Here is a 24,704-nt window from a genome sequence, read left to right as displayed (position 1 = left end):
GTCCATCAGTGATTACCACAAGCCACAGCTGCAGCACATGCACAGCGGCAGTCCATCAGTGATTGCCACAAGCCACACCTGCAGCACATGCACAGCGGCAGTCCATCAGTGATTACCACAAGCCACAACTGCAGCACATGCACAGCGGCAGTCCATCAGTGATTACCACAAGCCCCAGCTGCAGCACATGCACAGCGGCAGTCCATCAGTGACCACCACAAGCCACAACTGCAGTACATGCACAGCGGCAGCCCATCAGTGATTACCAAGAGCCACAACTGCAGCACATGCACAGCGGCAGTCCATCAGTGATTACAACAAGCCACAACTGCAGCACAGTCCATTAGTGATTACCACAAGCCACAACTGTAGCACATGCACAGCGGCAGCCCATCAGTGATTACCACAAGCCACAGCTGCAGCACATGCACAGCGGCATTCCATCAGTGATTACCACAAGCCACACCTGCAGCATATGCACATCAGCTATCAGGGTAATGTCCTCCGTCACAGGGAAGAGATACAGGCCTACCTTCTATAACGGCTGGGATAAACATAAAACTCCTGTGACTGCAGAAATAAACACAAATGATAAGAGGTGTACTTAGATGCATGATTTATAGCATAAGATGTAATATAAATCCAGAGATAAGGTAATACAGAGAGTGTGCATACGTGTGAGGCACCAGCTGGAGGTGGTAGCTGCTCCAGGAGGACCTTATGGGTTCAGTATTTATAGCACAACTATTATCCCATTAGCAGCTTCAACAGAGTTATCTAGTTTGAGATAAGTGCTCTGCTGCTTTTCACCTCAGTTGGCAGAATTTGTTGTGCTGTTAATTCCTGGAATACTTTAAGCTCACTCTCTAGCAGAAAATATAGAAAATGAAATGTTATTGTCTCACACTGCTGCCTAGTGACATCTGGCCATAAATACACATCACAGCTGTACAAATTAAAAGTAGGAAAATGTAACAAATAAAGAAATAAAAAAAGCAAGTAGTTTTCTGTGAACCCCATCTATAAAGTACGTACATACATTTTTTTATTTTTTTTTAATAAAAGCCAGTGATGGTGAAAATAGTTTTTTCCAGCACATCCTCCTTGAGACTTGTCTCCTTCCCAGCTTTAGACAGGATACCATTAGCATGAGATTTAAATATTACATGAGGCAAAATATATATATACACATTATATATATATATATATATATATATATATATATATATATATATATATATATATATATATATATATATATATATATATATATATATATATATATATATATATATATATATGCTCAGGCTTATCTTTTCAGTTGTTTTCCCTGTTTGGAGGAAGCCTGTGTGGACTCCCCTGTATACGTTGGGCAGAAGGGATCAGTGCAGGGGCGCGCATATTTCCACATGCCAGAAGTTCTATCGGAAGTCCGCCTACTTGTCATGTGATGGCGTCCCAGGTAGCTTTTGTCTTCCAGCCTGCCTATTTCAGCATATATGTAACCAGTGACAGGTAACACAAACTGCGGCTACAGCTGGTAACGGACATTAGGTTACTGCTCCCTGCTTACTGGACAGTGAGCTCATGCAAGTATACAGGAAATCCAGCAGGTTTCTGAAGATCATGAAGCCAAGTCATTCGTTCTTAAATAAGGTGGCATGAAACCCATTCTATAATTTGAACCCTCTGTTAATGTCTTGAACTGTTTCCTAAATGTGTACTAGAAATGTTTCTTGGTTCATTTTTGAAGTTACCCTTAACCACCCTGGCGTTCCATTTATTGCAGCCACGGGTGGCTTTTTTGAAATAAAATGGTTATTTTTTACTGTAGCTAGCTCTAGTCCCCCGGCACTGGGTTCCCCCCCCCCCCCCCCCCTCCGCTCGCCGCCGGCAATATTTACAGATCCCGCGATGGCCGAGACTTCCGCCATAGCTTCAGGTGTTGCTATGGCAATGATCTGACATGACGTCATGCACAGTTCCGATCGCCGCCATAGCGACCCCTGTAGGCTACAGAAAGGCTGTGCCGGCGCAGGCTCCGGGGGGAGGGGGTTTAAGTCAAAACAGCGGCGATCGGGGGGGATCAGAGCAGGCCGGGGGCGATCGGAGGGGTGATGTAGGTAGCCAAGTGCTAGCTACACCCCCTCCTAAAATTTTGTGCAAAAAGATGCTCCAGGGGCTGAGAAATCCACCACGTCAGGTAATGGACGAGCTGAGCTCGTCATTACCGCCAAGGTGGATAAGAATTAGAAATATAAAAATGTATGAAAATGTTTAAAGGGGTTCTGTGGAAGGGCTCAAAAGACAAAATGCAACACTTACCTGGGGCTTCTATTGGCCCCCTGCAGCTGTAATGTCCCGTGCCGTCCTCCTACGATCTTCGTTTCCCCGCCGCCAGTCCCGGTCTAATATCCGTCTAAATAGACGAATAGTGCGCGCTCCCGCACGCGTCACTGGGAGCTTACTGTGCAGGCGCAGTACAATGTTTTCTTGCACTATGTCTGCGCAGTAAGCTCCCGATGACGCGTGCGGCCACGCTAGATTAGAGCGGGACCGGTGGTGGGGAATGGAGGATCGGAGGACGGCGCAGGACATGACAGCTGCAGGAGGCCGATAGAAGCTCCAGGTAAGTGTCAAATTTTGTCTTTTTAACCCCCTCCACAGAACCCCTTTAAGACATTAACAGAGGGATTAAATTGTGGAATGGGATTCGTAAAAACTTATTTAACATGATTGAATTGTCTTCATGATCTTCAGAAACGTGCTGGATTTCATATATACTTGCATGAGCTCACTGGCTCCAGCCTGCTGATCACCTGACATCAGCAAACAGCACAACTGCCATCTATGTGTTTACCATTTACCTACATCAGTGTTTTACTTCAGCTCACATCTGAAAATATTCCTCGGTCAACACCCAACCCCAACAAATTTACTTGTGACACCTATCCCTCCCCCCCCCCCTTCCTTCCACCACCAAAATCTCACACTCCAAACGTCAGAGACTTCAGGGATATTATTCCCCCAGTGTTCCTTTTGTAAAAACCTCAGGGACAAATTCACTTTATCCTGAATCTGAAAAGGTTGAAGCAGTACAATGCAGGTGATTTTGAATGGACAACATTCATTCAGTAGTCTCCGAGACGATCCGAGATGAAAAACTAACTATTACCAAAAAAAAAAAACATAATCTCCCCTCTGCCTCTGAAATCAATGGTTAGTAACACCTCCCCCTCTTCCTGCCCAGACTGAGCTCCCATGACCCTTTGCTACTGCCAAGGCTCTCTGAAAACCTGTGGGCGTGGTTTATTTAGTTTATAGGGAATTAAAGTATTAAAACAAAAACAAAAAAGTATTTGGCTTGAGGAATGCCCTATAAACAATAGGAAAGGAACACAATTATGCAATGAGTAAAAGTTCACCTCGGATCCACTTTAAGTCGTTTCTTTTCTCTCTTTTCAAAATACAGGGGCCATATCAATAGGAAAGGCCATGGCAGTACTGAGAATATTGACCCCCACATTCCCGGCAGTCCAGTGGGGACAACTACACACCCCGATCCTACAAAAATGGATACTCAAAGTCTGGAACAAAGAACTTCAGATCCTTAGACAAGAAGTTGTGAAAGTATCCCTCATGTGGTGGCAGAATCCACCTCATCTATCCAGGGAAGTCTATGGCCTCGATTCATCAAACAGTTTGCGGTAAAAATCTGCTTTTCGTTAATTTACCGCATGCGAAATTTACAAAATGCTTAGTAGTATTCAGCAATTTTTTTTTTAGTTGTCGGCAGTTGTTCGTTAAAAGATCGCTAGTGTTCGGTAGTGATGCTGTAAATATCAACACTAGCAATCTTTTATTGAATAAAAGACTTTTCAAGTGCATTGTGGGTAAGGAAGGTGCATTGTGGGCTACGGAGGCTGGCTAAAAAGCTATTGGCGCTACTAGGGGTGTGTTCATATGTGCTCCATAACAAGTAATAGTTACAATTTAAAGAGAACCTGGACTGAAAATGAAACGTCAAAATAAACATAAACATGTCATACTTACCTCCTGCGTAGTCTACTCCTCAATCTTTCTCCCCTTCTGCGTCCTGTTTGTCCTCTGTGATCAATGGAATTTTTTGTCCACCATTTTGAAAAAAAATGGCCATTACCCCATAACAGCTTCCTGGTCAGCACACTGTTAAACTGCAATATTGCCCACTTGAGCCAGAGGGAAACATGGGCATTAGCTTACACATTCAGTTGTAATTGACAGCAGCTGATACATAACTGACAGTAACTGGTATATTTCAGTTCTGACAAAATATTGTCAGAACTGGAAAGGATCACTGTAAGAAGAAAATTGTGAGCTTCTGAGAGGAACTGACAGCGAGGTAAGGATGGAATATTGATTTGCAGCTACATCATGTGTTTATTTTAAATAATTTTACACAGTTCAGGTTCCCTTTAGATACACCGACAGCAGAAACATAAACAACAGCAGGGCAGTGTGGGAGATATTGCACTCGGAATTTACCACCCTGACACGCCCCTTTTCTGCTTCTTGAATACAAGTTTTGGAAAATGTACCGCACAATTACCGCCAGAATACCGCACGCACAATACTGACATTCGATGTCATTTATGAATACTAACTTCCGCTAAATGATAGTGCTAAATTACCAAAAGCTCAATAAGCGTTCGGTAACACTTTATGAATCAAGGCTTATGGAGTTATCCATCCCAAAAGACAACCATGACAGATGGCAGCTCTTGGGGTTGGGGGGTCCACATGGACTTTTGCACAATACAGGTCCACATGGATCCAGAATAAATCCTTGAACAGCAGAGAGTTGGTTGTAGGCTGTATGACAAGCCAAATAGATCAGCAGAGCTGCCAGGCAACTGGTATTGTTTAAAAGGAAATAAATATGGCAGCCTCCATATTCCTCTCACTTTAATTGTCTTTTAACCTCCCTGGCATTCAATTATTGCGGCCATGCGACCGCGGGAGCGAAATTTTTGTTACAAACTTCTTTTATATAGTGTAACCAGCACTAGGCTAGTTACACATGTGCCCCAAGTCCCCCGGCACCGCTCCGATCCCCCCGATCGCCGCCGTCTATATTTACCTAGCCATGATCCCGTGAGAACCGCAACTTCCCGGAACAGCTTCTGTCATCGCTATGGCGACGATCGGACATGATGTCTGACGTCATGCGCAGTCCCGATCCTCCCCATAGTGATGCCTGGAGGCTGCTGGAGAGGCTGCGCCATCGCGGGTTCCGGGGGGAGGTATGTATAAGGGCGGCAATAGGGGGGGATCAGAGGGTGCCGGCGGTTATCGGGGGCTACATGTAGCTAGCCAAGTGCTAGTTACGTGATCTAAAACAATCTGTATTAAAACAACTCACCTGGGGCCATGCGATCCCCTGCGGCGGTATGGACGAGCTGAGCTCATCCATACCGCTCAGGTGGTTAAGGTTCCAACTTCAGCCTAAGTGCTTTTCTAGAAAGAAAACTGGCAGAAGAATTTTTTCTCAGTTTCTTTCATGCCTTAAAGAAACTAAGATTGGTTGTTCATTCCAAGCTACCCACATGCAGTGGCGAATCTAGGGGTAATAGCGCCTATGGCAAGCACTGAATTTGCACCCCTATCCAATTATCCTTATTAAGGTGGCCATAAACGACACGATTCTTCAAACTATCAATTCTCCAATTCAATTGTAAAATCAATTGCATTGATCCCTTTTTCAGATCGATTCCATTAATCTGATCGAATTGGATAGCAGCTATCCTTCCATTAGTGGGCCTGAACAATCATTTCTGCCCACCTTAAGAAAGATGCCCAAATGTAAAAAAGGGCCATGCTGCTGTGGTGGCTTTCAGGTTATGTATTGGTATCCCACTTTTCCCATCCCGGAATAGGTGCGCCAGTACAGGTAACCAGATATAGGTGCAGCCAGTATAGCTAGCCAAGAATAGATGCCCCAGTACAGGTAGCCAGATATAGGTGCAGCCAGTATAGGTAGCCTAGAATAGATGCCCCAGTCCAGGTTGCCAGATATACAGTAGGTGCAGCCAGTGTAGGTAGCCTAGAATAGATGCCCCAGTCCAGGTTGCCAGGTATAGGTGCAGCCAGTATAGATAGCCACGTATCGGTGCCGCCAATACAGGTTGCCAGATATAGGTGCAGCCAGTATACGTAGCTAAGAATAGATGCACCAGTCCAGGTAGCCAGATATAGGTGCAGCCAGTATAGGTAGCTAAGAATAGATGCACCAGTCCAGGTAGCCAGGTATAGGTGCAGCCAGTATAGGTAGCAGGTATAGGGGCCACTGTGGGGAGGGGGGCTCACATCACCCTCCCTCCACATGGGCCCCCCTGCATGGCTGGAGAGCAGCGGTCGGTGTGTAATAAACTCGCCCGATCGCTGGCTCCACACGGTGTCCCGTCTCTCTCCTCTACCGATCTCTGTATGACGCGTTGTTACTATGGGAACAGAAAGAGAATGACTGCCGGCGTGGGACACGCTACATGGAGTAGCGATCGGGTGAGCAATTGCACTCCTGACAGCTAATCCAGTCATGGGGGGGGGGGGGGGGGCATGTGGAAATGTGGAAGGAGGGATGAAGGATGTCAGCCCCCTTCCCACTGCTTTCCGGGGGACAAAAATCCCAATAACGTAGCAGGTACATTGCTGGCAGTTAAAGCATTTACCTGCCACGACGTACCTGGTACGTGTTTGGCAGTAAGGGTTAATATTTGCCTCAGAGCACAGAGTAGGGACGCCAAGAGCCAAATATAGTGTAGTATGTACTGGTGGTAAAAATGAAGTATAAGGGCTGGTTCACACAGGCTTCTGCTCAGCGTCTCGTTCAAACGCTGGGTTTTCTTTTTTTCAAAGAATGCCGGCGTTTTAACAGCTTAGCTTTTAATGGCTTTCAGGAGAGCGCTGTGTTTTCTGGGATTTTGCAGCAAGAGTAATAAGCTATACGCACAAACCAGGGTTACCTCAAAGGCAACCACTGTATAGGCAGGTGAGGAGATTTGACCTGACTCCACTCAAAAAAGTTGCTCTCCGTAGATGAGGAAAAAAAGGGGGTAACACCCCTCCATCAGGGGTGAACTTGATATAGCGTAGTATGGATACATAGGCACCAAAAGGATAAAAGTTTTTTCTTAAAGTTTAAAACATGAGGAGGCAGTGGTGGACGTGCCTCCTCCAAGCAGACACAAATATTGCCAATGCGTTTGTCAAATAGAGCAAGGTATTTACATACAACAGGACACAATGCAACGCGTTTTGCATGTTTGATCTCGCTTCTTCAGGCAATAACATAGTAATAGCAGATATGGTCAGTAGAAGCGGCAGGCACCTCTGTCATGTTTTAAACTTTTTAGATACTTTTATTTATTTGGTGCTTTTGCATCCATACAACACAATATTTGCCTCTGGTCTCACTTAAATGCCTGCCGAAAAGAATTTGGCACCTTTCAGCATTCTTCATCCATGCAGGACTCAAGGCACCTCCTGTAGGTGGGGATTAGTTGGATAAGGCAGTAGGCAGTGGTCTTTGTTGACATCCGTGCTGAGGGGAAGGGGTGTAGACTTGTGAATACAAAGCAGGAGAACTCTCTTGGTGAGTATGTGGGTGTGAAGTTGATGAGGAGGAGCTCTGTGTCAGAGGAGCAGCATTTAGTAAGAATGGTAGTGGCTGGGCACCACGCGGAGCTGATGTAGAAGCAGATGCCGCCTCCTCTCTCCTCCCAGATAATATAAAGTCTCTATCGGGTTTGGAAGAGGCTAATGTTTGGGAGATGTAGTGGGTTATCTGGGGTGTTATTGGTGAGCCAGGAGCTGAGTGACAGGAGCTCATTGAGCTTACTTGGGAGGGATCGGACGTTTGCTAGAAAGATGGATGGGATGGCCGGAGGATGGATAGTCTAATGAGAGCCCCTGCAAGTCTGCCTCTGTGGCGCTCTCTGCCTGTGTATCGGCTCTAGTGAGGAGGCGGATGTGGCCCCAGATGGACTTCTTTAGGGCCCTGGCATCAGAGAGCACAGCTGATCGGTGTTCCCAGCAGAAGTGCGGTGAGGGGGAGAAGGGGGTGCGCAGGTGGGGGCTCCATATAATGGAGGTGGGAGTCTGGCCATGCGTTCCTTAGGAACATAGTACATAATTGGAGAAGAGCATGGCCCAGCAGACTATGTAGGGAGACAGATATGTATGCAATCAATAAACAGGAAACACAATAGCAGTAAATAGTCGATCGATATTTAATCACTAATCACCAGATGGGGGAATAAAGCAGTCATTCACATATTATGTAGGCCTCCAATATAGGTAGCCAGATTTGCCACATATTTGGTAGTCACCCCCATATAGGTAGCCAGATGTGCTCCATATTAGGTAGCTACCAATATAAGTAACCAGATGTATCCATTATTATGTAGCCCTCCAATATAGGTAGCCAGATGTGTCCCACATTAGGTAGTCACCCCCATATAGGGAGCCAGACGTGCCCCATATTGGGTAGCCAGATTTGCTCCATATTAGGTAGCTACCAATATAAGTAACCAGATGTATCCATTATTATGTAGCCCTCCAATATAGGTAGCCAGATGTGTCCCACATTAGGTAGTCACCCCCATATAGGGAGTCAGACGTGCCCCATATTGGGTAGCCTGGGTTGGGTAGTTGTATGGCAGTTACTTCAAGGGGGATGATCAGGATAGTGACAGGTGTACTGTGCCCTCCTCTGTAACAAAGTATGTCCACCCCGACCTCTGCTCTGCTCAATATACAACAACAATTACACGATTACCTCTTCCATCCGTGCTTTCCCTCCACCTCCTGCAACTTCTCCTTCTGCTACGCCTCTTCCTCTCTTTAGTTTTATTATTTCCAGGCTGTGCGTTCCACCTGGGAGATGTGAGATTGCCATCTTGTGGTGAATATGCTAACTGCATCCTCTGTGTAATCCTCTCCACTCAGCCATCTAATACTATTAGTGTTGCAATGTTTCTCTTCATTGAACAAAATCTTAATTGTACAGATGCATTTCATTGCTGGAGATGTAGTATGGATGTGTCACCATAGTTACAGGAAGTTACAATTTCTTACACCAGGAAGAGGCAGAATTTCTGGAGAAGTTGTATGGACTGGGATGTCCATTTTAAAAGGAACCCGAGTTGAGCATCAAACAGAAAGCTCTTGTCCCTTCACTGCATGTCAGCTATATGGTGGATGATAATGATGATCAGTGAACAGGACAGACAAGTTGGGTGATGTCTACAAATACAATCTACAACAAGCTCTCCAGTCAGGGTCAGGCTGCCCTTGTGACTTTCCTCCCCCCTTCCACTCTCCCTCCCTGAACCCTGATCTCTCTAATCCCTCATTCATATCCTCTTGTACATGACCCTGCTAAATAGCACAGCTAAAAAAGACTGGCGGAGCAGACATCGCCTCCCCTCCCCCTCTCAGTCCTCCTCATGTTCATTCAGCTTTCCTGTCCATACACAAACAATCAGATCCAGGCTCAACCCTTAAAGAGGAACTCTTCTGTATTTATTTCATATTTATGTGGTTGTACAGCAAACTGAAAGCACAATGGGCACAACACTTTTCCAAAATTTTAACCCTTACTATCAAAAGGACAAACACCAATTATAAGAAGCACCTTAAACTAAAGTCCTCGTTGAGGCCGCCGGGGGACTGAGATCCCAGCCTGTCCATCCACCAAGCCTCAGGCCTAAGCAACTCCTTTCTATATTCTCTTCCCTCATGATGTTGGACCACTTCAAGTACTTGCCACCGAAGCTGGCTCACATTATGATTACATTCAGCGAAATGTCATGCTAGGGGATATTCCCTCTTTTTTGCCTCATCCTTTTCCCCTTTCTCTTTTAGTGATTCAGGATTGCGTATATTGCTCTTGCATTTGTTGAGCCTTGTTTTGATGTCCCTTGAGGTCTGACCCACATAGGGCAAACCGCACGGGCACTTGATGAGATACACGACACCTCTAGTGTCACATGTGGCAAAGTCTCTGATGGGAATGGGCTTTACTGATCTCATGCTCTGGACATTGGGGCCCCTAATAATACTGTTGCAATATTGGCAATTAAGACATGGAAAAGTGCCTTTCCTAGGGGTACCCAAAAATAGTTGGTGGGGTAATTTAAACCTCCCAATACCGGCCCTTACCAATTGGTCTTTGATAGATTTACCCTTACGGTAAACAAATCTGGGTGGAACTCGGCAGATCTGGGCAAGCTGGGGATCCGCCTCCACCAGCGGCCAAAAACTGCAGGACAGTGCCCCGCAGAATCGAGGACTCCCTGCAAAATGTAGTAATGACATTTACATCAGTGTCACCATCCTCATTAGCATGTACGCTGTACGTTCTCAGTGCTCCTCTATCCATTGCTCCCACCTCTTTGGCTAGTTCCTCACATCTTCTCTGATTGTAGCCTCATGAAAATAAAGAAAACTCTTTGAATGAGAAGGTGTGTCCAAACTTTTGGTCTGTACTGTATTTCTGGAGAGCTGCCACAAGGCACGGCTTCAAGCCATCCATACTATCCTGATGTGGTCGCTGATGAAAGACCACACAGAAGTAGCAGCGGGTCAGAAAATAATTTATGTTGGCCACACAACAAAGCCTGTCACTGAATGGGAACTCCGTCCCGCATCGTGGTCGATCCATTCCGATCACCATCAGATTTTTCAGGGGAATGTCCACTCCCCACAGCTCTCCTTCAAGCTTGCAATTTAACTGCAGCTACAGTTTCTGTGCGATACTTCTCAGTTTTGTTGGATTAGAGATTGCTTTCACATTCCCAACTTGAGAAGGCACAGGTGTTTGTACTCAGCTCAAGATAGTGTCAACTAATGACAACGCTTTGCAGCTGTTTGTGGCGGTGCGAGTTTGGTCTGTCAGTGTGAAGCAGTACACTACTTACACTACGTGATCAATGTATACACATGCAAGATGTTTCTTAAAGCACTTTATGCCTCCAATTTAGCAATGCAATGTGATTTCTGCCTTTTAGGGATTGTAAACCTACTCTGCATCAAATACAGACTTTTCTGAGGGACTTTTGGCATGTATCCCACTCCGCCACGCCCCCTCCAGGTGTTAGACCCCTTGAAACACCTTTTCCATATTTTTTGTGGCCATAAATAGTCCCTGTATGTTTTAAAATTCACCTGCCCATTGAATTCTATGGTGTTTCGCGCAAACTTGAACTTTTGCAGCTGGAGAGTGTAATGGTTAAGGGCTCTGCCTCTGACACAGGAGACCTGGGTTAAAATCTCAGCTCTGCCTGTTCAGTAAGCCAGCACCTATTCAGTGGGAGACGTTGGGCAAGACTCCCTTACTACGCTACTGCCTGTAGAGCGCGTCCTAGTGGCTGCATCTCTGGCGCTTTGAGTCCGCCAGGAGAAAAGCACAATATAAATGTTCTGTGTTGTTTGTTTGTTTTGCAGCAGTTCACAAAACCAAAATCTGATGTTCGGGCCATCTCTACACCTTAGAAGGAACAACAGCAAAGATGAGGACATTATACAACAGAGTCAGGAGTTAGGACTGAGATTCCTGGCCCGGGCGTAACCACTACCATTGCTTAATAGAGTTGATAGAGACTACTGTAGGGCCAGATCCTCCTCAGATGTGAATCAGTTGAGAGACGGGAGGAAAAGATTGAGTAAGACTGGCGGGGGGGGGGGGGGGGGGGGTAATGCTAACATCCCCTTTATCTTTGAATTCTCCCCAATGGTAAAAACAATCTGTACCACAATTTGTAAAAAGTGGGATAAATTGAAAGAATCTCCCAAGTTAAAGGACAGAATTCCTAACAGACTCTTGGTTACCTTCCATAGAGCCAAAACCATCGTGGATCTACTTGTAAAAAGTGAGTGTAGGGCACAGAGACAGCCGGATTAGCTAACACATTCCAGACCACAGGTAATTTTGAATGTGGCAAATGTAACCACTGTGCTCAATTCATACCAGGTAAGAGAGTCTCCCTGGGGGTGAAACTTGTGATTAGGGTTTTTCTGCCAGTCTGTGTTAACTGTATCAGCAATCCTCTGTCCCTGTGACTGATTTTATACAGAGATGATGACACACCAGCTCTGTACACGTTTTCAAGAGCATGTAAACTTACATAAGACCAAAAAAAGAGCAAGCAGGCTAATTCAACACAAGGCAGATGAACATGGGGTAAAAAAATCCTTCCTTAGGTTCACAGGTTTGAAAACTGTTGATCTGCCCCGGAGAGGAGGGGATCATGAGACCAGGGCCGGGCCGAGGCATAGGCTGGAGAGGCTCCAGCCTCAGGGCGCAGTGTAGGAGGGGCACACAATTCATTCAGCTGTCATTCCTAATTGTGTTTGAAGCAGAAATAAATAAGAAAAGGGGATACATAGCAGTGACTGCAAGCCAGATAACTAGATATTAAGGTGTGGGGGAGGTTGTGGGCCCTGTGGCCCTCTTAGTCTAATAGCAACCAGTGTGTGACAGCTGGGGTGGGAGGGATGGAGGGGCGCACTTTGGTGTCTCAGCCTTGGGTGCTGGAGGACCTTGTCCCAGCTCTGCATGAGACATTGCTAGGACAGGATGCGGCTAGATATTTCACTCACTAAAGCATGCGGGCCTCTGGGTTTTTATGAGGAAAATGAGATATTTTGATTTTTGGAATGTTATTGAATTGTTTTTTACCCTGCATAATTTTGATTGTATCGTGTAGGGACAATATAACGATCTAGTTCATTGTACTGTTATGCTTGCTTGTTTATGTAGGGTGACCATGTGTCCTCTTTTCCCCGGACAGGTCCTCTTTTTCCGACCTGTCCGGGCCGTCCGGATGGTTTTTTGAAATGTCCGGGGAAGAGCCGTTTGGAGCGAACACGAGCCGGCTCTTACATCGGCTCTTCTGGCCGCTCGGCTCTCTTGAGCAGCAGGGATTGATTGCTCTTCGGAAATCAATCCCTGCTGCTCTGCTCCGCCCCCATCCACTGAGAGCAAATTGCAGAGCAGAGGGACGGTGGCGAGGGGTGGAGTTGGCTAGGGCCTGAGCAGTGGCGTCCGAAGAGGCGTGTGCAAAGGGCAAAGCACTCTGGGTGTCACCATGGTAATGGGGTGACACCCAGGCAGAAGTACAGTGACGGCAGGGCAATATGTGGTGAGGAGTCTGCAGATATGGAGAAGGGGGCCCAACTTCATTCCTCCCATGCCCCCCTCCTGTGCCGCTCCTATTTGCAGAGCGCAGCATGCGGCTGATACAATCTCTCTCACCTGCTCCTGAAGTTCTCTCCGTGACCGTGTATCACCCGCCGGCCGCTCTCACAACTTCCTGTTCTCTGCAGGTCACGTGATTACACGGGATGTGCAGGGAGAGCAGGCAGAGAGCGGCTGGCGGGTGATGCACGGTCACAGAGAGAACTTCAGGGGCAGGTGAGATTGTATCAGCCGCACGCTGCGCTCTGCACATAGGAGATGAGACGCAGGTGGGGGGGCCATGGTGAGTGAGTGAAGGAGGGGGAATGAGGTTGGTCTGTTCTGCGTGCAAGGGGAGAGAGGCAGTCCCGACTCCTAGATGCTGCAGCAACAACTTCTCAAAGATGTGCAAAGATGTACACATGAGACTCACTGGGGGCAGGGCGAAACCAGTGGCAAGGAAGGGTGAGTGCTGAACTCACAGTAGAGCAGTCACAAGCAGGGCTCTCAGTTTAGCCTTGCTGATCCCCCCTCTCCCGCAATGATGCTTTCCCTGTGCAAAAAGCTAAGTGCACAGGAAGGAGAACTTATAGGGAAGCCACGCTGCAGGGAGCTGGAGGTCGAGGATCAGATGTCAGGTACTATTTGCAGCAGCTCCTGACTATCCTATCAACTCTTATTGCTCTTTCATTCTGATTTCTCAACCCCCCTACTCTGGCGGACCGTTTCCTCACCCTCAGCAGGCTGCAGCCAGTCACCTCTCTGCCACATGCCACTCTCACTTTCAGCAGGTTGCTGTAATTTATCATCCACTCTCCCATCTCCTATGGTCACCTCTCTCTGCCACCCTCTACTCCCCTGCTTCTAGCTCTTTGCCACCCTTTCCTCGCCTGCTGTCCCCTCTTTGCCACCCCCCCTCCTGTCACCTCTGTACCACCCTCCCCTCCTTTCCCCTCTCTGCCACCCACACCCTTGCTGATCCTTCTCTGCCACCCTCCCCCCGTCACCTCTATACCACCCTCCCCTGCTGACCCTCCTGTCTCTATACCAGCCTTCCCTCACCTGATGACTGCTCTCTGCCACCCTCCCCTAGTAAGATTGCATTTGTGGGGAAATGTGCTGCCAATCTCATAGCATTTGTGGGGAAATCTGCAGCCAATCTTATTGCATTTGTGGGGAAATATGCTGCCAATCTTATTGCATTTGTGGGGAAATATGCTGCCAATCTCATTGCATTAGTAGAAAAATATGCTGCCAATCTGATTCCATTTGTGGGGAAATATGCTGCCAATCTCATTGCATTAGTAGAAAAATATGCTGCCAATCTGATTCCATTTGTGGGGAAATCTTCTGCGAATCTGATTGCATTTGGTGGTCGGCCGGCCCTCCACCATGTGGTCTGGAAAAAAAAAACTGCCCTCCATGCCCGTGAAGTTGGACAGCACACTGCTAAGGTCTTATATATTTGGCCCCACCCATGACCACACCCACATGCTGTTGTGATCATCCTCTTTTTTGGAAATCAAAATATGGTCACCCTAGTTTATGCATTCCTTTCACATCTTTTAAGTCAGTAATTCTTTGTAGGAATGGCCGCTTTTGATTTTATTAATGTTGTTTATTCTTTCTGTTTTCAGGTAGTTCCCCCGGAGGTTTAATCCCCAAGTGTAAATGCCCCCATGGCAACCAGTGGCAAGCGGCTGCTTCCGCATTGTGCACAGCCAAGGAAAGATCCGATGTGACTTGTTACTATGGAGACCACATGCCACCTGACCCAGAGGTCCGCTCATGTGACCTCAGCCCAGCAGACACAGCACACTGATTGTGCGAAAGCCCTAGATCCTGATTGGCCACAGTGGCTGATGACACGCACCCAGAAGGGGCGGTCCCAATCCCCGTGCAATATAAACCAGGGGAACAGCTCTTCTGTTTATCCGTGTGCCTCTAACAAAGTGAGGAGACCCGTGAAACGGCTGTTAGGCCGTCCCTTTACTTTCTTTTGCTGTAACTTTATGTACCAGTTGGAATTAAACTTTGAAAGCATTTGCACCGGTGCCCAGTGCTTTACTCTAATTTTACTACTCTTGAAAAAAGATATCTCTAATTGGACCATGTAGAAAGGTTAATCCATACTACTACTATTTTCATACCTCCCAACTTTTAGAGATGAGAAAAAGCGACACTAAAGTCACGCCCCCACCACGCCCCTTACTCACGCACACCATAAAGATTTCATAAGAAAAACATGTTCTATAATTCAAACTACACTGGTCCTTTCTATCCTGGTTAATTTTCCTTCATAGTAACATTTTAAAATTAGTAATATATCAATTTAAAGGCTGAGAATAAAGTCTAGAGTCAAACACATTTTTGTATAGAAATATATATATATTTATATAGAAAGAGGGAAAAGGCCTGAAAGAGCTATATAATAAGAACTACCGTATATGCTCGGACCTTGTGTATACGTCGATCTCTTGTATAAATTGACCCTAATCTCTGATTGTCTAAAGCTGGGATTTAATGACTCCGGTATAAGTCTACCCAGTAAAATTACTCGTTCCACTTGGGGACCAGGAGGGTTTAATGGCTGCATCGTAAAAAGTATTGCAAACAATAACTCTTCTTGCTCCCCAATTGCAGCCAGTAACCCTCCTGGTCCCAAAGTGCAGCAATTATCCACTCCCCCTTCGTAAACCATGTAACTGTGCAGCCAGTATCTTTCACCCCCTCCCCACCAAGTAATCAGAACAGGCAGCCTACATCTGTCCCTGTTCCCCTCCATAAGAACAGTAATCCATGTTAGGCCTGAACGATTTTAGGAAAAATTGAATTAAGTGATTTCTGTCTGAAATCGCGATTTCGATTCAATTCATGATTTCCTTCAAATCAGGCACTGTTCCCCTCCTCTGCATGCCTCTGTCACCGTCTCTCTTTGTGCCCCTTTATGCCCCCTCTGTGCCTCTTCTGTGCCCCCGAGCTGCAGCAGTGCTGGACATACCTTCCAGCAAAAGTCCAGCGATGCCCAGTCTATCCACTTTGTCTCCTGCAGGCTCTAATGCACGGTATACTTCCTGTATGTCAAGTGACACACAGGGACCAGGAAGTATGTACAAGAGTCAGCAGATGGCAAGAGAGGATGGACAGTGTTGGACTCATGTGGAAGGTATGTCCAACACTGCCGATGCTGCGGGCCTCACGCGTCAGGACTTGGGGTAAGTTTGAAGCCGCTTCTTCAAACTTCCCCCATGCGAAAATGACGTAATCACAGAAATTGCTGCTTTGACTATTCCGAAATTGTGACCTTGGTGATCGCGATTTCGGTTTAATTTCGATTTATTTTTCAGGCCTAATCCATGTGAAATGTATCTGTCTCCTGCATCCCCCTTCCCCAGAATCTTTTATGCAAGGTGTGCCAGGATGAGGGAAAAGGGGTCTTCTGTATAATAACCACAGTAGAGTAATAGCAGTCTGTGCTTTTCTGCCACAGACTTCTCTCTGAACCCCCATTATGTGCATTTCCATAGCAGAGTGAGCCACAGGGGAAGCCTTCACCATGCTTATTTTTCCTTGCTTCTGCTCCCACCTCTTGCTATACCCCCCATGCTATGAGCCGTGGTAGAAGCCACATCAATGCCGGGTTCTGTGTCATGTGACCTCCTCTCACGTCCTATGTCTCATGCTGTTTAGCATAATCAGTGTCCCTCTGGCTGCCATGACATTGGCAGCTGGAGTGAAGCTGATCACACTAACCAGCATGAGCGCATAGGATGCAAGAGGAAGACACGGCACACAGCACTGAAAGGCTTCCCCTGCGGCTCACTCTGCAGTAACTAACATAGGAAGATAGAGCTTCCCCAGCTATGCATCAGAAATGTAGGTCTGACTCACATATAGGGCTTGATTCACTAAAGCGTGATAACTGTTATCACGGCCGCACTATGCACTTCACACAAGTTTTGCTGCATTTTTACGCGCAAAATTTAGCGAGAACGCACGCTAACGCAAATTGTTGCATGTGTTACCATTTGCTTTCACGCTAAAATTCACGTTAGCACGCCATCAAGAAAATTTTGCGCTCGCAAAACTTTACACGAGAAAATGCTGCAATGCACTGTCTCAGTTCTGCTCATATCTATTATGGATCTCTAAACTATTGTACCATCTCACTATGTCAGCCCTTCAATGTCATGATATACCCCCTCCACTCCACATCTATCCTAACAGGCGGTATCGTATTTGCATATCTCATAATGTTTGTCAAAGTATTCTGAAATGAAGACTGTCTTGCTTGATAATGTGATTTTGTAATGGCAAGGACATGATACCTGAAATTGTTCTGTGGGGAAATGATGTTGGAACTTCTAGTGTGGGTGACATAATACCTACGGTTTTTATTTGAGTTGCATTCTGGCAGCATGTATTACATGGCACATGGTTTATATCAGATGGAATGTGTTCAATAGTGTCTGTTTTTTCTTCTTTAAGAGGTGACAAAATGTATTGTCTGGGGTGAAAAAAGGCTAGAAATGGCCCTGATTGCACCAATGTCTCTACCTCTATGCTATACATTTTGTTGGCCTGCAAGTTTGCACTTTTGTAGGTAATGATTGTGTTTGTAATATATTAATTTATTTAACAAAGTATTGGGTGCTGTAATTGAAGCCGTCCTGTTTCACAACAATGTACCTCAAAACCAGACAGGATGAAACCAGTATTTATGCCTCCAGGAGGAAAGCCTTATTTATGTCTCCAAGACGACTATATATTTGTGTTAGCAATGGAATTGCTAAAAAAATGTGTGGCAAATGTATCATAACCAAGCTACAGCAAGTTGTTCTGAAAAAGAAATCATTGATCCTTAATCCCTGGCCTTTGTTTCCAAGTATTCTCCAGTTATGGTGATTAATGTTTTTTTGTTATCTGTACCAATGAGTGCATCTTGTGGGTACCCCGTTATTGCCAAAATGTTTGGATTCATCATAGACCAAAATGGTTGATTTTTTTTTTATTTCTTTATTGTTTATCAAAACGCACAACAGCAACACAAAACAACCCATTGACAGTACAAGACATATTTAGGTTATATCAGGCTATATCACAGAGATATAAAAGATTATACAAAAGCAAGTAAGTAAACATATAGGCATTCAGTAGCATGAAGAATATACAGGATTGCATTATAAGCTGACCAAGTCACACACATAAAATCTATGGACCAGTATGAAATCACAGACCAGGGCTGCACAAAGCATCACAGAGGTTTGGTGTGGAGGAACCACAAGCTCATATCCGAGTATCTATCAGAGGGAGTCCACAATGCTGGGAGATGCATCTAGATTATTAATGGCTGAACCAGTACATTGCAACCAGGGCTTCCAGACCTTATCCAATGAGGAGCCCGCCCCTCTCACCAACCAGGTCAGTTTATATAACGGAAGAGAAGTATTAACTAAGTGCATCCATAAAGTGAGACGGGTTCAGAAGTTTTTTCTACTTTAGAGCAATGGAAATTTAGTCATAAAAGAACAACAGTCTAACCATTTTTTTTCCTCTTTTTTAAGGACCAGTCCTCTTTCAATCCCAACAGACAAGACTTATAAGAGGACACTACAGGAAGACTCTTGGAAGATGCTTGGATGAGCTGCAGTCCCAAGTCATATGCTTAAAGGAACCTGGGCTGTGACCACACCTTCAACAAACATCACTCACCCCCCCCCCCCCCCCCCTTTGAGAATTTGGATATTGTAACAGGAGTAAAGTATATCTGGTGAAACCAGTGCAGTTGAACCAACTTATCTCAAGAGCAAATTACCATCTTCATATATGTGGTAAAGGGGGAAGAGGCGCCCAGAGCAGATAAAATACGTTAAAAACAAATAAAATGAAAAGAGTGAGGTGGCTTACCTCAATGAAGACAAATTCTCGTATTAATAGAATTTTATTGCACTGGCAACGCGTTTCGTGGGTGCATACCCACTTCCTCAGGCCAAATAGCAGTGCCTAATAGTGCTTGTAGCCACAAATAAGGCTACAAGCCTTATTTGGCTACAAGCACTATTAGGCACTGCTATTTGGCCTGAGGAAGTCGGTATGCACCCACGAAACGCGTTGCCAGTGCAATAAAATTCTATTAATACGAGATATTGTCTTCATTGAGGTAAGCCACCTCACTTTTTTCATTTTATTTGTTTTTAACGTATTTTATCTGCTCTGGGCGCCTCTTCCCCCTTTACCTTGTGCCTTCACCCTCCTTTTGGAGGGGGATCAACCCTCTTTGACCAGTTTTGGTCATTTGAGGTTTGCTTTTTATCAAGAGTGCGACCATCACCAGCTCTGTCTGGTCACCCGAGTGGAGTCGGGGTTATACATCTCCACCTGCTTCTAGTGGTCAGTTGCCCTTCTGCAACCCACCTTTGTGAGTATAATACATTCGCATATTTTACATGCTTCTGGTACTGTGACATACTGCACCATTTAGGCTCCTGTTGTCTCTGTGTTTTCTTCCTGCAGGGTGCAATTTTTATTATCCCTACTTTTTGTCCATCTTCATATATGTGTCCTCATAGTCAGTCCATTCCTCCCCAGAAATCTCTCCCCCTCCCATAATGCCCCAGTCTTAGCTAGTCTATGAGCATATTCATAGTCAGCAAGACTGGAGCAGAACCTGGATATAAGGCTTTCCTTATGTAGCAGCCAGCTTTCCACAGTGCCGGGACCAGGTCAGCAGTCACACCCCCACATTGGGCTGCATGCCTGAGGTGACAGTACCTGAATCGGGAATGCCTAGGAAGGTGAAATTCCACTACCATTTGTGACCACGATTTACAATGATTATTATGGTACAAGTGGTGAATATACAGGATCTTCTCAAAAAATTTGCATATTGTGATAAAGTTCATTATTTTTTGTAATGTACTGATAAACATTAGACTTTCATATATTTTAGATTCATTACACACAACTGAAGTAGTTCCAAGCCTTTTATTGTTTTAATATTGATGATTTTGGCATACAGCTCATGAAAACCCAAAATTCCTATCTCAAAAAATTAGCATATTTCATCCGACCAATAAAAGAAAAGTGTTTTTAAAACAGAAAAAGTCAACCTTCAAATAATTATGTTCAGTTATGCACTCAATACTTGGTCGGGAATCCTTTTGCAGAAATGACTGCTTCAATGCGGCGTGGCATGGAGGCAATCAGCCTGTGGCACTGATCAGGTGTTATGGAGGCCCAGGATGCTTCGATAGCGGCCTTAAGCTCATCCAGAGTGTTGGGTCTTGCGTCTCTCAACCTTCTCTTCACAATATCCCACAGATTCTCTATGGGGTTCAGGTCAGGAGAGTTGGCAGGCCAATTGAGCACAGTAATACCATGGTCAGTAAACCATTTACTAGTGGTTTTGGCACTGTGAGCAGGTGCCAGGTCATGCTGAAAAATGAAATCTTCATCTCCATAAAGCTTTTCAGCAGATGGAAGCATGAAGTGCTCCAAAATCTCCTGATAGCTAGCTGCATTGACCCTGCCCTTGATAAAACACAGTGGACCAACACCAGCAGCTGACATGGCACCTCAGTCCATCACTGACTGTGGGTACTTGACACTGGACTTCAGGCATTTTGGCATTTCCCTCTCCCCAGTCTTCCTCCAGACTCTGGCATCTTGATTTCCGAATGACATGTAAAAGTTGCTTTCATCCGAAAAAAGTACTTTGGACCACTGAGGAACAGTCCAGTGCTGCTTCTCTGTAGCCCAGGTCAGGCGCTTCTGCCGCTGTTTCTGGTTCAAAAGTGGCTTCATGCTTCCATCTGCTAAAAAGCTTTATGGAGATGAAGATTTCATTTTTCAGCACGACCTGGCACCTGCTCACAGTGCCAAAACCACTAGTAAATGGTTTACTGACCATGGTATTACTGTGCTCAATTGGCCTGCCAACTCTCCTGACCTGAACCCCATAGAGAATCTGTGGGATATTGTGAGGAGAAGGTTGAGAGACGCAAGACCCAACACTCTGGATGAGCTTAAGGCCGCTATCGAAGCATCCTGGGCCTCCATAACAACTGAGCAGTGCAACAGGCTGATTGCCTCCATGCCACGCCGCATTGAAGCAGTCATTTCCGCAAAAGGATTCCCGACCAAGTATTGAGTGCATAACTGAACATAATTATTTGAAGGTTGACTTTTTCTGTTTTAAAAACACTTTTCTTTTATTGGTCGGATGAAATATGCTAATTTTTTGAGATAGGAAATTTGGGTTTTCATGAGCTGTATGCCAAAATCATCAATATTAAAACAATAAAAGGCTTGAACTACTTCAGTTGTGTGTATTAGAATCTAAAATATATGAAAGTCTAATGTTTATCAGTACATTACAAAAAATAATGAACTTTATCACAATATGCAAATTTTTTGAGAAGATCCTGTATTTACCCCCCTCCGGATCCAGAATCCCCCTTCACTAAGGGAAGCAAATTCTGACAAATTCGGATTGCACCATAGTGGGGCACTCAGCAAACAGTTAGAACCATCCTATGTGACTAATTTCCTCGCTTTATGATACATTTTAAGAGAGTATTTTCACATGTTTGTGCCTTCAGAGGCAAATGCACCATTTCTATAGATGACATCACATAACGCCTCACAGGAGTATGAAACTGCTGAGTGTTTAGTTCCCTGTTTTCATGCAAAATATTTTTGCACATATTGTATTTTACTGATGTTGTACTTTCCAGGGAAGCCACAGCTTCCATCCCAGTTACTGCCGTCTGTTAATTTGCTTTGCATTGGGGCTTACAGTGGCCTGGGGGGAGCAGCACACACTCCAGCACTCTCCATACTCTCCGCACAGTAGAAGAAAGGTTCCAGGTTCCTTTGACTTTCTGTCAAGATACCTATTAAACACCAAGTAAACTCTCAACAAACGCACAATATGTGGTAGCACAGCGTTCAACCAGCCAATGCCACAACCTGTACATGCCTGACGAGGAGTCGAAATAGTTTGATATACAGTACAGACCAAAAGTTTGGACACACCGTCTCATTCAAAGAGTTTTCTTTATTTTCATGACTATGAATATTGTAGATTCTCACTGAAGGCATCCAAACTATGAATTAACACATGTGGAAGTATAGTACATAACCAAAAAGTGTGAAAGAACTGAAAATATGCCATATTCTAGGTTCTTCAAAGTAGCCACCTTTTGCTTTGATTACGGCTTTGCACACTCTTGGCATTCTCTTGATGAGCTTCAAGAGGTAGTCACCTGAAATGGTTTTCACTTCACAGGTGTTCCCTGTCAGGTTTAATTCGTGGGATTTCTTGCCTTATAAATGGGGTTGGGACCATCAGTTGCATTGTGGAGAAGTCAGGTGGATACACAGCTAATAGTCCTACTGAATAGACTGCTAGAATTTGTATTATGGTAAGAAAAAAGCAGCTAAGAAAAACGAGTGGCCATCATTACTTTAAGAAATGAAGGTCAGTCAGTCCGAAAAATTGGGAAAACTTTGAAAGTGTCCCCAAGTGCAGTCTCAAAAACCATCAAACGCTACAAAGAAACTGTAGATCACGGAACAGAGGCGCCAGCAGGATAAAAACATACATTAAAAGTTCTAAAAATGCTATGGAGGTAGCGGTGGACTCACCTCCTGAAAGCAGACACGTAACAACTGTCCGACAAGCATCAAAACATTTATTTATAAATACCCCAAAGGTGCGACGCGTTTCGCAGGCAAAGCCCGCTTCCTCAGGGGATCACAAACAGAAGCTCGTGTAGGACGGGTTTAGCGCCTCTGTTTGTGATCCCCTTCTATTGCCTGAGGAAGCGGGCTTTGCTTGCGAAACGCGTCGCACCTTTGGGGTATTTATAAATAAATGTTTTGATGCTTGTCAGACAGTTGTTACGTGTCTGCTTTCGCGAGGTGAGTCCACCGCTACCTAACCTCCATAGCATTTTTAGAACTTTTAATATATGTTTTTATCCTGCTGGCGCCTCTGTTCCATTATCTACATATCAAGTCCACCCCTGGTGGAGGGGTGCTAAGCCCTACTTTTCCTGTACTACAGAGAGCTACTTTTTTATCCTGAGTGAGGACAGGACTAATCTCCTCACCTGCCTACACAGTGGTTGCCTTAGTGGTAACCCATGTTTGTGAGTATATTTACCTCACTTTACTAACATTCCACATTGTCCAGTGCATACTACACTATATTGGGCTCTCGGTGTCCCTTTGTCTTAGCTACAAAGAAACTGGCTCATATGCGGACCACCCCAGGAAAGGAAGACCAAGAGTCACCTCTGCTGCGGAGGATAAATTCATCCGAGTCACCAGCCTCAGAAATCACAGGTTAACAGCAGCTCAGATTAGAGACCAGAGCAATGCCACACAGAGTTCTAGCAGCAGACACATCTCTAGAACAACTGTTAAGAGGAGACTGTGTGAATCAGGCCTTCATGGAAGAATATATGCTAGGAAACCACTGCTAATGACAGGCAACAAGCAGAAGAGACTTGTTTGGGCTAAAGAACACAAGGAATAGACATTAGACCAGTGGAAATCTGTGCTTTGGTCTGATGACCTAAAATTTGAGATTTTTGGTTCCAACCACCGTGTCTTTGTGCAACGCAGAAAAGGTGAACGGATGGTCTCTACATGCCTGGTTCCCACCGTGAAGCATGGAAGAGGAGGTGTGATGGTGTGGGGGTGCTTTGCTGGTGACACTGTTGGGGATTTATTCAAAATTGAAGGCATACTGAACCAGCATGGCTACCACAGCATCTTGCTGCAGCATGCTATTCCATCTGGTTTGTGTTTAGTTGGACCATCATTTTTCAACAGGACAATGACCCCAAGGTGTAATGACTTACACAGGCTGTGTAAGGGCTATTTGACCAGGAAGGAGAGCGATGGGTTGCTGCGCCAGATGACCTGGCCTCCACAGTCACCAGACCTGAACCCAATCGAGATGGTTTGGGGTGAGCTGGACCGCAGAGTGAAGGCAAAAGGGCCAACAAGTGCTAAGCATCTCTGGGGACTCCTTCAAGACATGGTGACTACCTCTTGAAGCTCATCAAGAGAATTCCAAGAGTGTGCAAAGCAGTAATCAAAGCAAAAGGTGGCTACTTTGAAGAACCTAGAATATGACATATTTTCAGTTGTTTCACACTTTTTGGTTATGTACAATACTTCCACGTGTGTTAATTCATAGTTTGGATGCCTTCAGTGTGAATCTACAATGTTCATAGTCATGAAAAATAAAGAAAACTCTTTGGATGAGAAGGTGTGTCCAAACTTTTGGTCTGTACTATAGACAGTCAAAGAGCAGCAACAATCCAATTCCCCTCATGAAAGAGTCCTCGGGATTCAGTGTACAAATGCTGCCATGTGCGCTTTGCAAGAAGTAAAAGAAACCTTATGGTCAAACCATTTCCCACATTCAACACACGTGTCTCACAAGCAGTGATTTACTTTCAAAACATTTCCC

General features: G+C 45.2%; 1 protein-coding gene and 1 long non-coding RNA gene across 2 annotated transcripts in view; one reads left to right on the top strand and one right to left on the bottom strand.

The window, feature by feature from the left end:
* The window catches only part of LOC137537136 (uncharacterized), a 134,351-nt gene that overhangs the window by 73,121 nt on the left and 36,526 nt on the right, over positions 1 to 24,704 (bottom strand). The gene's annotated exons all lie outside the window — the stretch shown is intronic.
* LOC137535369 (uncharacterized) lies at positions 13,064 to 15,265 on the top strand. Its single transcript, XR_011024400.1, has 2 exons — positions 13,064 to 13,181; positions 14,854 to 15,265. It is a non-coding gene; the product is annotated as an uncharacterized lncRNA (long non-coding RNA).

Source organism: Hyperolius riggenbachi, chromosome 10, assembly GCF_040937935.1.
Source record: "Hyperolius riggenbachi isolate aHypRig1 chromosome 10, aHypRig1.pri, whole genome shotgun sequence".
In the NCBI taxonomy this organism is placed as follows: domain Eukaryota; kingdom Metazoa; phylum Chordata; class Amphibia; order Anura; family Hyperoliidae; genus Hyperolius; species Hyperolius riggenbachi.
The sequence above is the reverse complement of the archived record's forward strand: the minus strand, read 5'-3'. Positions and strand labels throughout refer to the sequence as shown.